At 38.4% G+C, this 14,792-nt stretch overlaps 1 pseudogene; it reads left to right on the top strand.

The window, feature by feature from the left end:
• On the top strand, positions 6,473 to 7,676 carry Gm11488 (predicted gene 11488; annotated as a pseudogene).
• Positions 7,677 to 14,792: the final 7,116 nt, after the last annotated feature.

The following is a 14,792-nucleotide window of genomic DNA, read 5'->3' as shown; positions in this document are numbered from 1 at the left end:
TATTTTAGCCGAAATGAAAACTGGAATTTGCCAGGCATCTAATTTAACTGACTCACCCACAATGTCTGATAGATCTGATGGCTGCACTAGGTGTCACTATAGGAACTTCATTGAGTGAGAGACAGCCTTAAGAAGAAAAAATAAGTCCACTTTAATGGACTGACAGGGTCTTACATTGAGGGTCCTCCTCTTCGCGTATTTTCTCTAGAACCAACCATATATTTTTAAGATTCTGAGTCATACACATGGTCATTTTTAAATGACTAAATTGTCAAATTTCTGATTTGAGGGAATTAGGTCTTTTCAGAATAACCAGAAGGAACTCTTGCGCATGAGCTTGGAATGTAAGTAGAAATATATGCAAGGTTTTAGTTCAACAAAATTCAGCCTTAAATGCATGGTGTTGATTAATTTAAATACAATTTATCTAAATAGTATTTCCCCTTCCTTCTAGAGAAAATAAAGGATACTAAGATGCTATGCATAAAAGAATTTTTGATTTGGAAATTGAAGAAGTACTACTTTAAATGCTTTCTATACTTTTATTGTACATTTTCTATTCATCTAGTTCATCCCATGCTACACATTAGAAATTTTGATAGTTCTCATAGCTGTAATCTAACAAGAGATCTTTAGTTTAAGCAATGACATGTTGAGTATAGTTGGAACATGTGTTTCAGTCACCATAAAGATCATCATTGCAGATGCTTTATATAAAGACTGAAGATGGGCCTGCAAAATGGCTCAGTAGGTAAGCGTGTTTGCCTCTAAGCTTGACGACCTGAGTTTTATAACTAAAACTCATAGAGTAGAAGCAGAGAAATACTCCCACAAGTCTTTCTCTGACCCCCATATGCACTATGGCATGCTCCTGACAGTTCACTAACTAACTAACTAACTAACTAACTAACTAGTTATCTATATAAATAATGAAAATTCAATGTGACACCACTGAAGGAGAGAAAACACGAATGTAAACACCAAATAAGCTAAACTATCACCATCCCTTAAGTGTACTTGACTTCTTTTTGTCTAAAAGCATGGAATCTTTCATTCTGTATCAAGCAACTCAGCAGCTTTTTCTCTTAAAAAATATAGTTCACAATCCATTAGGGACCTGAGTGACTGTTATATTTTTCCAATGCCTGCAATACTTTTTAGTGCTCAATAGATATTTTATAATAATAACTCCATGCTGGCTATGTAGTACATATCACATAGAATCTTTATTTTAAGGTAAGTGCAAAAAATGTATCTTAGGCTACTGATAGCTCTGGCTTGTTTATTCATCTCCATAAAAACTGTGAGACCTGAGTGTCTGAAAAAATTTTAAAGTCAAAAGAATCTCTTAGAGCTAAAGACAGTTCAAATGTGACATAAAGATTTCAGAGCTAGGACATATTTAATTTGGAAAATGCTTCTAGCAGCCTACATAATCATTATGAGCTCAATAGTAATTATCATAACAATTATACTGCTATTCTTTTAAATTGTAATAATTATAGAAAGTGCTTATAGTATTCATTATTGGTGAAGTTTTCTTTTCACTTTCTAGATTTTGGTATTCATAAAAACTATTTGTTTGAAGTAGAGACTGAAGAATTGTTCCTTTGCCTGGGCAGTATTAAGGACTTACACTATTTGTTGATATGGGGCAGATCTAGAGATTCATGTCCTACTTACTCAGAACTGTGGAACTAGACCATTCCTAGAATCTCATCACCACCCTTGGCCCTGACGCCAGAAGTCCCTTCAGTGCCTCTTTGTTTCTAATATATACCCTAGGGTAGTTGAAAGGACTGGCCTTATGAGCTAGATTGCTATTAGATCCTATCATCTCAGGAGTCCTTAGCATCTTTAAACATAGTGTTTCTTTTTTGAAGGCTCAGTAGACTCTAGTTTTGGACCGCAATCTGGACTAAGTGGGAAAGGGGGTGGAGGATGTCTAAGATACCCTTCTGGATACCAACTTAGTATACTATGATGGGAAGCAGACAGATTGGCATCTGGCAATGCTGCACTTGAGTTTATTCAAGTTTATTGAATATGATAGTAAGATATTTCAGCCACAGGTGTGTAGTAACCAGAATAGCATTTCTCAAACATCGGCTTATAGATCTCGGACATCAGAATATTTGGATAGTGGAACTTCCTGAATACTTACAGAGAGGATTTGGGGACTCTGAGAGCCCAGAAATCAGAAGCCTCTCCTTTGCTATTCAAAGATGATTCTACAGAGACCACTGGCTTGAGAAGCATAGTTGGAAGGATGAAGAGCTTTAAGTTTTAAGAGTTGGGAAGAGAATAAGCAGAGAAATGTGAGATCCAAACTCACCCTGGCAAGTAAGCCAGCAAGAGGTTTGGAATTTTGGAACAAAGAAAGGCTAGGAGTGTATATTGATGGAATACAGAAGAACTGTCACTCAACCTTGAGAACATAAAGCCAATTGTTTAAGTAGAACCATATATTTACTCATAAGGTAGAGATAGATTGAGACTATATACACACAGGGAGAAACATACTCATGAACACACAGACCCAACCACATATGCACATAGATGTACAAACATACTCTCATACACATTCAGACACAAACACAGACGCAGAAGTAGACACAGGAAAACAAGCACACATCTACAACTACATAGACACAGATATACAGACACACACACACACACACACAGATTCACACACACACACACACACACACACACACACACACACACACACACACACACACACCCTGACTGCATTCCTATAAGGCTTGCTGTAAACTGTTGACCTCAGAATTATAAGATTTTCAGTTCTGTTCTTTTAGAGACCCAGGTATACAACAGGTTGGTACAGCAGCCATAAGAAGACATGATATTTTTACTGACTCTGGGTGAGACAGAGATGGTGTTGCAGTATATGTAGGCTATCATTTATAACCCTGAGAGAGGCACTTTTAGTAGATGCATTCTTGGCTATCCTTTTAGACAATCTGTAAGAATTAAAGCATTTCCCCCCATATTACTAATGGGTGTTATTGAGTAATTAGAGCAATGTTGAACTTCATTTATTTACTTGATAAATTATGGAACTTATTAATGTAGTACTTGAAAAATTTAGATCTGTAGCTCACACTCCTCATATTCCCTTGTCCTAAAGTTAGAGATACACTATAGTACAACCAAATAACCCCCCATGAAATGTGTAATATCTACTCATTCTATCCTATTCTTTAAATCCAGTACTCTCCTTTTCCTTCTAGCAAGAGTAAGTCATCTCACACATAGGACAATGGCCATTTGTCAGTATTTTATTATCTATATTATATTTAGTTAATGTTAATAGAATGCAATGAGGTTGGATTCCATGGCCTTTGTTGATTGATATACATTATCATTACATTCAAATAAAAAACCCAATGTTTAATTTAAATGCATTTTTACTTTCTTGGAGATTTTAGAAAGAAGCATAAAAATATGAATGCACATGTTCGCATGCAGAAGTGAGAAGCCACACATACACACACAGAAATCATACATAACAGAAAACAAGAGCTGACAAATTATATTCAAACTTTATTCTTTAGGCTGCTGATAAGTGGTGAACACATTGTTGTGGTCCTGGGTACCAGAGGTTTTCCCCAGAGATCTCTGGCCAGGCCTGGTGTGAGGGTTCCATCGAAGGGAAATGAGAGCAGACAGGGAGATGAAGTCTCTGCGGTGCCTTCTAGGTCACTCGGTAACTCTGAGCTTTGCACTGAGTAGGTTGGGCTGGGCCCATGAGAAGCCAACTATCCAGTGAGGAGTGTGGTGGGACCTCAGGTGGCTCTTTGGGAGAGAAGATCTCTTCCCAAGTGTTACGGCTCTTGGAACAAAAGACTCAGACGATGGAGTAGTTCTTGTGCACCTTTAATTCCCTGGATGGATTTATATACAGTTTTGGGTGTGATTCAGGGTTCGGTAGTAGGTACCTCTCATTAGCTTGGACAGAGAGTTTTAGGGAAACCTTATTTGCATGTGGGAAGGCTTGATGCTGCTCCTACGTGACTGATAGCCACACACCTCTCCTGTGGGGGTTGTAGGGGCAGTAACTTTGACAGGAGCCAGGGGTCCAGAAGACATGATTGAATGCCTTCTGTCCCATGTAGGTGGAAATCACCACCTACCGGGTCCCCCCCAGGGTTGAAGACTTATGCTCACCTGGAGACCATGTTGTCTGAGAGCAGCCCACTGCACCACACATTGTCTTTGTAGTGTGATGTGTACTGATTGCAAAATTGTTCAAAAGTTTAAGCAGGCATTTAAAGAGATGTATAATTATCATTCTGTTTTCCTGTAGTTATTTAATTAACATGAATGTTGGATGAAAAAACAAATAAGTAACTTAGGGTATACTCAGCAGAACAATATTTTACTAGCAAATAGTCTGACGATCAACTTTACTGCTACTGATTAGAAATTAGTATCTGTATTAAGAATTAATCAAGGATTTTAACTTCACCTTGGCATTTTCTTTTGTCTTGATGATGCTTTGTTTTATGATGCTGTTCTGTGAGATACATGGCCTAAAGCAAATTGCACTGCAGTCACAACTATATTTTATGTAAGGCACCCATCTGATGTTAGTGCTTAGGAAGGCTAGAATTATGAGTTAGGAAAAAGAAGCTGACTTTCTGGCTATTCTTGCATTCATGCCCGAACCCTTTTAAATTTACTCATCACTTTTCAGGAAGCATAATTCATGTCTCCATCAAGAAACAATTGGCAGGATCAATTTTCAAAAATGTGAGTGGAGAAGAAACCTAAAATGGCTATGTGTCTCAGGACTCCATATGCTTAAATCACTAGAGGATCTTGTCTCTGAATTACCTTTATATCCCTAAAGCCCAAGTAGCTCACTGAGTGAAAATGTCCTTTAAGATGTCTGAGTCTGATTCAGATAGCTCTTTTTTTTCCCCTTTCTTCTTTTTAAGTGATTCCTCCATAGATGCCTTACAAATTTCTAACTTTTGCTGTCTTTTTACTCTGTCTTGAGAGCAGGTTTGCACATGCTTATGATTGACACTGGACTTAATAGACTGACGGCAGCTCTTTGATCATGATTTTAGGCTCTCAATCGAAAAGTTTTTTTTATAGGCGGTTTTATATTTTTCTCTATAAACTTAATAAGAATAATGACTAGAGAAATAATGAGAGGGACTTACATCTTCCATGTATCTTGAAGTTAAAACTGATGTTAAATTAGTTAAAACAAATGTTGTAGCTAGTAATCCACAGAGGTTGCAAACAAGAAAATGACTAGCACTAAGAGCAATATTACCCAAGAAGCATATTTTTTTCACATATTGTGCTTGGCAGAACTACCATTCTTTTCTGAACTGACTCTTCAACAGGAAAACTCACCAGATCTGGACAATTGCAGTGTCCAGAACAAAAAGGTACGTGGGGTGAGGCTAAATCCTAGGTTGTATCATCTTGCTTTTGGCTAGCTCAGAGACCTTGAAGGCCTTTTCATGAATACCCATGGATAATCATACTGCAGGTGCCAAACTCCCTTCACATTCTGTCATTCCAGCCAATAGTCTGTCTTGGGTTAGCCACCAGATGCTTCAGTGTATTGTCACAGACAGAAACATGAAAGCTGTCCTTATGTACTATATAGATAAATTAGGAACCCATGATTTCTGGAAAGAGAGGGGCACAAGTTTAGGCCATTAAGTTTTTGAGCCTCCACATTTGGCTTGTTATACAGAAGCAAGGGCTGCCAGGGAGACAAGCCATGGCCTTCCACACACATGGGACCTAGGACAGGCTTCCATTTTCTTGGGTGACAATACAGAAAGAAATTTTCTACATTTAGTTAAAATTTTTCTGGTTTACAAGGGAATCTTCTGATCTCTTTTAATCTCTCCTCCCCTCCCCCCATCCCCTCCCCTCCCCTCCCCTTTCCTCCCTTCCTCTCCCCTCCCTCTCCTGTCCTTTCTATTCTATTCTCCTCTCTCCTCTCTGGGAGTCTTTATCTCCTAATTTTGTTCCTCTCCACAGTTCTTTGTTGTCACCATTTTTCAATTCCCCTTTGTCCTCTGTTCAGTAGTGTCTGCCCCAGATTCCTGCAGTGTTCATGGACACAGATATTAGCTCTTCCCATGTGCAGCTCTCTCATCTTCCACTCAGTCAGTAGGACAGATAATAAATCTTGAATTTGGAAGCATTTCTTCATGCCCTGAAGACATGCATTTTGATCTTTAATTTTCATTGGCAAACATTCTTTGTATTGGTTCCCTCTCAGGCTGCCTGACAACTCGGAACACAAGAACTCAAATATTAAAGGAGACAGGAGATTTAAGATGCATGGCAGTAGGAGAGCAAAGTCTTTGGCTTTATGGAAATGAAAAAAAAGTGATAAGGAAGAGACATTGATTTATATGTCAACATAGGACACAATGATTTCAAAATAATCTCATTAAAATATTAAATTTAGCTCTTCCACCGCCATTTTAAATCTAGCTCCATACAATGCTCCTCCACCGCTGCCGCTGGGACCCGACTGCGGGCCAGCACCCCTTCGCCGACGGCTCCGTCACCATGGAGGACATGAAATGAGTACAGCAACATAGAGGAGTTCGCAGAGGAATCCAAGACCAACGCGAGCAAGAACCAGCAGGATGACGGTAAAATGTTTATTGGAGACTTGAACTGGGATACAAGCAAGAAAGATCTGACTGAATATTTGTCTCGATTTGGGGAAGTGGTAGACTGCACAATTAAAACAGATCCAGTCACGGGAAGATAAGAGAATTGGATTTGTGCTTTTCAAAGATGTTGCTAGTGTGGATAAGGTTTTGGATCTGAAAGAACACAAACTGGATGGCAAATTGATAGACCCAAAAGGGCCAAAGCCTTAAAGGGAAAAGAGCCCCCTTAAAAAGGTTTTTGTAGGTGGATTGAGCCCAGATACTTCAGAAGAACAAATTAAAGAATATTTTGGAGCCTTTGGAGAGATAGAAAATATTGAGCTTCCCATGGATACAAAAACAAATGAAAGAAGAGGATTCTGTTTTATCACATACACAGATGAAGAGCCAGTAAAGAAACTTAGAAAGTAGATACCATCAAATAGGTTCTGGGAAGTGCGAAATCAAAGTTGCAAAACCCAAAGAGGTGTACAGGCAGCAGCAGCAGCAACAGAAAGGAAGCAGAGGGGCTGCAGATGGTGGAAGAGGTGGTGCTAGGGGGCGTGGAAAAGGTCAGGGCCAAAACTGGAACCAAGGATTTAATAACTATTATGATCAAGGATATGGAAATTATAATAGTGCTTATGGTGGTGATCAGAACTATAGTGGCTATGGCGGCTATGATTATACTGGGTATAACTATGGGTACTATGGATATGGACAGGGATACACAGACTACAGTGGTCTTCAGAGCACACATGGCAAGGCGTCCCACTGGGATGGCAATCACCAGAACAATTACCAGCCCTACTAAAGGAGGACGCTGGGAAAGCAGGAGGTAAAGAAACCATCTTACAGGACAACATTGAAGATGATTATTTTGTAAAAGACTTTGTAGTGTACATGGCACAATTGTGTCCAACTGTATATAGCTGCCAATTAGTTCCTCCGTTTTACTTTGTCCATTGCTACCTGTGTTATGATGACTCAATGTGGATTTGTATTCATACAAATTTTTATTTGTGTGGTTTCATGTTAAACCTCAAATAAATGCTTCCTTATGTGAAAAAATATTAAATATATTATACAGCACAAGATTGGGATATATTGGAAGAAACAAAAAAAAATCTATGAAGAGTTCATGACAATGTCATTTACTTTCATTTACTACGAAGATGCATCATAAAACCGTACTGACAACTCCAACTTCCCAGACAGGGATAGCAGTCAGAAGTGGCTGTTGTGTTTCTTAGATGTAATTAGTTTGATGTTATATTCCTTAATGTAATTAGTTTGAGCTGAGATTTTTCTGCTATTTTTTAAATTATAAAACTAATAATGATTTTGAAGATGTGGAAAATATAAAATATCCCTTTAATGTTTTGGTTATTAAATGTTGGAATATTACTGCTATAGGTTCATTGGATTAAATACAATATTTTACTAACATCAGCTTCACTTCAGTATTTGGAAGTTGTGTGAAGTCTCTTGGAATCATGAATGTAGCATATAATTTTTTATATTCAGTGTGCTGTTGAAATTTGATGTCTTATCACAATCTTTATGTGTGTATATGTTCATAGTGCCTTGGTCTGTCTTGTCACCTTTAACAAAATACAACAGTACTGGGTACTTATAACAGCAGAAAATTACTCATCATAGCTCTGGAAACTGAAATGTTTAAGGTCAAATCACCAACAGTATGATCTCCTCTAAGAGAGCACTTTTTATGAGGTATCCTCTAAAGAAGAGGAGTGTAATGTTCTCATGTAGTAAGAATACATGAGGGTCATATTTATTCTTCAAATTCTATTTTATTATGGCCTTTATTCACTCATTTGTGTGTATGAGAGAACATATATTAAAAAGGAAATTTGACTATGTTCCAATTTACATATAGATTTCTTTTTAACTGATCCTGTTTACCCTCTCTTCCACTTTGCCAATGTATTTTTAACTTATCTATAGAAAATAGAACAACTGAGGAATTAGCTTGGACAAGGACTGAATACAACATCCCAGAAAACACACCAGAGAACCTTTAGGAAGAGAAAAATAGAAAAGTTTTCTAGTCTTTGGGACTCTTGGAGAAGCCCTCATCATCTTCCCAGCCAAAAACAGGGAAAGAGGGAGGAGAATGAGAATGGGGGGGGGGGGGAGAAAGATTCTGGATTTTTCTGCTCTTGACTATAAAGAAGCAGATTGGGCAGGAGCAATTTTGAGTTAAAAGTTTTGTAGATGGGTTGATGTATCCATTCCTCCATGGGGAGTCCTGTTTAACTACTGAAGATGGTCTCTTCAGCTTCCATATCCCCAACTGCTGGGCATTTTAGCTAAGGTTACCCATATTGAGTCCTGGGACTCTCCCACATCCGAGGTCTCTGGGATTTTTCCTTAACCCTTGGAGCTGCATTTTCCCATTCATTCTCGTTGCCCTCTGCCTCTCTCACCTGTGTCTGCCCATAACTGATTTTACCCCCTTTATCTTCTCCCCTTCCCTCTCTTACCCAGGTCCCTTCTTCCTGCTGGTTCCCATAGCTTTTTTTGGTGTTGTTGTTCCCCTTTCTAAGTGGGATTTAAGCATCCTCATTTGAGCCTTCTGTCTTGTTTAACTTCTGTTTAGGGTCTGTGGGGTATATCATGGGTATTCTGTACTTTTTGGCTACTATCCACTTATCAGTTAGTGCACACTCCAGTCTAAAGGAAATGCAGGGACAAAAACAGAACAGAGACTGAAGGAATGGCCAACTAGAGACAGGCCTGACTTAGGCTCCATCCTATGGGCAACCACCAATCCCTGACACTATTACTGTTGCTATGTTGTATTTGCACACCGGAGCCTAGCATGCCTGTCCTCTGAAAGGCTCTACTAGCAGCAGACTGAGACATATGCAGATAGTCACAGCCAAGCATTGGAATGATGTTGGGGACTCATATGGAAGAGTTAGGGGATGGATTGAAGGAGTTGAAAGGGATGGCAACCCCATAAGAAGACCAACAGTGTCAACTAGCCTGGGAGCTCCCAGAGACTGAGTACCAACCAAAGAGCATTCACAGACTGGTTCAAGCTCCCCCCCACCCCAGCAGTTATGTAGTAAAGGACTGCCTTAACTGTCCTCAGCAGGAGAAAATTCAATCCTGCAGAGTCTTCATGTCCCAAGGTGGGGGATACAGAAAAGGGGTACCCTCTTAGAGGTACAATGAGGAGGATTGGGGAAAAGAACTCTGTGAAAGGTAATGGGCAGGGTGTCAACACTTCAGATGCAAATGATTAATAAGACATATTTTTTAAAGAAGCAGGTTAGATGTTTAGAGTACAGTCTGTCCTCTTTTGCAAAGAATGGTTTCTCTCCATATACAGGGGAAAAACAATCATACGGCTCAGATTTGTGCATCTGGAGGGCTCAGATTTGTGTATCAGGTGGTCTTCAATTTCAATCAATTTTTATGGTGATTTCCTGATGGCTGTCTCTTTCCTTCATTGCTTATCAAAGGGCATATTCAACCGTCCCTATGCACAGTGACTAAGAATCTGAGTATATAACACTCTCGCCAATTCTTTCACAAACTTTTTTGATGGAAGACAGAGCCATTTTATAAGGGGCAAGGTTGTACTTGATTTTGAAGAGATGGAATAGGGTGGCAAATATTGCCTCTCTTTGATACAGCAGCATAGAGGGGTCTATGTATCTAGTAAAGGAAAATAAAACTTTTCAGTACTTTCATTTATCTTGTTTTCCAGTGTTCGAGTTCTTGAAGAGTTCAGGTGTACTCACAGCCTTCTGTTACAACAGAAAGCACCATCTGCCAAACATTCTGTACTCAATATGACATGTCTCCAGAGAGAGTTTAGTATTCAATTCACAAAGAAGGATGGCAGGGATTTGTAAACAAAAGAAAACAACTGAAGTATGGAGGAGGAGCAATACTCTGAACATCTAACCTGCTTCTTTGGCCTGAAGACCTGAAAACTCCAGAATCCCTCTCCCTCCCAGTCTCAATCTTCCTCCTCTCTCCCTGACTTCCAGCATGCCTTTCCTCTCTATATGTTTGAAACTATGCATTACTTCTGTTTTCTTTCATGATAAGCTCCTTCCAAGGCTCATGAGAGTTTACTGAAAAAAAAAAAAAAGGTTTAAAGTAATAATTTTAAGCAATGTACTAAAAATGTACTTTAAAAAATTTTTTTAATTGGGTATTTTCCTCATTTACATTTCCAATGCTATCCCAAAAGTCCCCCATACCCTCCCCCCCCCACTTCCCTACCTACCCACTCCCACTTCTTGGCCCTGGCGTTAAAGACACATGCTCCACTATGTTCATAGCAGCCTTATTTATAATAGCCAGAAGCTGGAAAGAACCCAGATGCCCCTCAACAGAGGAATGCATACAGAAAATGTGGTACATTTACACAATGGAGTACTACTCAGCTATTAAAAAGAATGAATTTATGAAATTCCTAGGCAAATGGGTGGCCCTGGAGGGCATCATCCTGAGTGAGATAACCCAATCACAAAGGAACTCACACAATATGTACTCACTGATAAGTGGATATTAGCGCAGAAACATAGGATACCCAAGATATAAGATACAATTTGCTAAACGCATAAAACTCAAGAAGAATGAAGACCAAAGTGTGGACACTTTGCCCCTTTTTAGAATTGGGAACAAAACACCCATGGAAGGAGTTACAGAGACTAAGTTTGGAGCTGAGACTAAAGGATGGACCATCTAGAGACTACCATATCTGGGGATCCATCCCATAATCAGCCGCCAAACGCAGACACCATTGCATACACTAGTAAGATTTTGCTGAAAGGACCCTGATATAGCTGTCTCTAGTGAGACTATGCCGGGGCCTAGCAAACACAGAAGTGGATGCTCACAGCCAGCTATTGGATGGATCACAGGGCCCCCAATGGAGGAGCTAGAGAAAGTATCCAAGGAGCTAAAGGGGTCTGCAACCCTATAGGTTGAACAACAATATGAACTAACCAGTATCCCCTGGAGCTCGTTTCTCTAGCTGCATATGTATCAGAAGATGGCCTAGTCTGCCATCAGTGGAAAGAGAGGCCCATTTGTCATGCAAACTTTATATGCCTAAAAATGTACTTTAATTATAGAATTATATCACTGGTTCACAAAGCCAAGAAAGGATCAAAAATGGGGAAGTGCAGATACTGCAAAGCAAAGTGAGCTTTAGAAGTTTTCTCTTTGAAGGTCTGATGTTTTGTCATAAGGAAAATAACCAACAGAGCCCCAATTTATATATAGTTCAAATTATTTGAAGCACTTGCTTGTACCCTAAAGGAAAATTAAAGAAGGAAATCTACATTATGGCCAGGTCAGAAGCTTTAGAAAACTCATCTCAGTTTTTCTAGCTCAAAGCGTCTCTGATAAAAACACATGTGGGGAAACAGTTTTCCATAAGAAGACATCAATCTGTTGGTTTAATTCAATTCCTTAAGCAGTGTAGATGCTCAAAGAATGTAAGTGAATGAATAATTCTGAAGAAGTTTCATATTAATTAAAGCTTCCATCCCCTTCCTTCATCAAATACACACCTCAGGAGATTCTGCTTTTCGGTTGTGTATTTTGTAAAATATTCTGTAACTAGATGGTTTTGATGTGCTAGGAAAATAGAGGCCCCTAGCTGCAATCTAAACCCAGCTCAAAACATACTCCACAAACTATAAAATTATAGGAAATTTCTCCAAATTTCAGCATCACTGCAACCCAAATACACATATTCCATGTTCTCTTTTGTGTTTATTATACTGTGCATGTGTACAGACTAACAATAGACTATATTTCTACCATTGTGTCCTTTGATGGTCCTTACTGCATTCTCAGAATTATGTTGTCATAATTGAAAATGTCTTGTTGTTGTTGACTTCTACATTTGTAAACAGATTGCTATCATTTTAGCAGTGAACCATTAAGCATTTGAAATTGAATAGTTTTACCCTAGATTTTTTTTTGCTTATTGGGCTTAAATGTATTAATCTTCAGTTTGATAGCTTTCCTTGTAACCGCTAAAGTCCACTAGGGAAGGATACTTTTTTTTTTTTTTTAAAGAATTAAAAACTGTCTTGGGGAAAATCTGCAAATTCACTATCCATCTTGAAATGAAGAAAGGGAATTGCATAATATTGTTTATGCCACCAGCGCTGGTCTACAGACACTTCCAGGTATCTAGCATTGTTTTTAAATGCTCAGCAACCTTATGAAGCATATAATCCTAGATCCCAGCTTGATTCAGGTTGAAAAATTGTCCTTTGCTAACTTCATTCAATCAGAATGATATGGGTTGTGTCTGTCGATCTTGTATCACCACACAAATACAAATATATATCACTGCATGGTGTAATTGTAGATATAAATATAGAGCATTCTTCTTATCTATCACATGTTTCATCAATTGTTCTCCATTTTAAATTAAGTTTCTTGATGAAATATCACACTTTGTGAAATTATCAATGAAACTGTCCCAGAGCTGCATTCATTTTATCACTCACTCATCATTGTACTCACTGAAATCTATTTGGGGCAACACACTTAGGTACCTTCATAACCTTACAGAATGACATTTATTTTATGTTACTTTTTAGGTTCTCTTAACCAAGGAAACATCATAACAATGACATGGAATGGTCATCAACTAGTCTTCAATTATGTTTCTTAGTTCTCCTGTGTAGTATAATATTTTTTAGGAATCGATGTATGTTTAACTAGTTTATTCCTATGGACTAGCTTGGTATGTATCTCTAAAAGTAATGGTTTGCTTTATACCAACAATGACTCTAATTTCTCTAAATATCCAAAAGCATTTCTTGCTTTATTTTACCATATTAAGTTTCTAAGCATCCTTAATATTACTACAAGGATGGGAGGTCATTTGGTGTAGACTTATATTTTTCAAAACCTACTTTAATAAGGTTTTTTTCAAGTGTTTCAACACCCTCTTTCTAGCCCACCATCCAAAGGTAGGGGAGAAATGATGGATAATAAACAAGGAGGATGTAGACATGTTTAGGAGTTCTTTGGGGTAATTACAATCTTCATTGTCAGGATCCCAGCAGTCCAGTTTAGTAGAGGCAGGATAGCAACAGTTCAGTTCAAAAAGTATCATCACACATAGATCACCAGTGGCAGCACGATCCAGCAGAAACAGCCAGTCCTCTGTCAAATTGGCAGGAGTAACCAGCCAGAATGCCAGGAGAGGTTCTCTGAAATTCCTCCCTCAACAAAGTGAAAATCAGTGAAGATGTGAGACAAATGAACTGTTGCAAGGCTAGCAATGCAAGTGGACCATCACTATCTGTTGGTACTAACTTATACTCTCTCCAAATATCATGTGCCCTCTTATGCATCTGCTTCAGCAAAAAGAAAAAGCATCATTTGACCTAATCAGAAATTCCCACTTCAACTTGGTTCTTTGGTATCTCCTTGTTTCAAAGATTCATATTCTGCTGGTAGTTTGGCTTGGTCCTCTGATACCTTCATTGAATTTAATATCTTTGGAGGATGTAAGCAAACCAAAGCTCCTCTCCAGTATATGCTTCCTACACTTTTTTTTGTTTGTTTGTTTGTTTTTTTTTTTTTTTGTCTACTTGGTGTTCTTAAATTCCTGGTTTAACTTGCCCTGTGGAAAAGGGGTATTAAGACACTCTTTCTTTTGTCTTCTTTCTTGCTGGCTATGGCTCTTCATGTTATTCTCACTTTTGTAAATATACCTTGATTATACTTTTCTCAATTACTTCACTGAAACCCAGAGAGAAAGTTCAAATATAGACTCAGAAAACATCTTTCATTCTTTTACCCTCACAAATCAAGAATAGTGTGTTCACTAGTCTCATGATCCATCTACTTCACAGTTTAAGTTAAAACCATTTCCATCCTGATCATACTATCAAATTCAGTGCAGAAAATACTAAATATCTTACCTTCTTTCCTATTATTTGGAAGCTGGTGTTCTGTATAAGGTCACTTTCATCTAGAAGGCAGCCTGTCATTCTTAGATCTGGGAGATACTTTTTAAGGCATGATAAACAAGCATATAAGTAGCATTATACACTCTGTGCAGGGTAAATTTAGGAGTAAATATATGCATATATGCATATATGC

This window comes from Mus musculus, chromosome 4 (assembly GCF_000001635.26).
Source record: "Mus musculus strain C57BL/6J chromosome 4, GRCm38.p6 C57BL/6J".
In the NCBI taxonomy this organism is placed as follows: Eukaryota; Metazoa; Chordata; class Mammalia; order Rodentia; family Muridae; genus Mus; species Mus musculus.
This window is presented reverse-complemented; position numbering and strand designations above follow the sequence as displayed.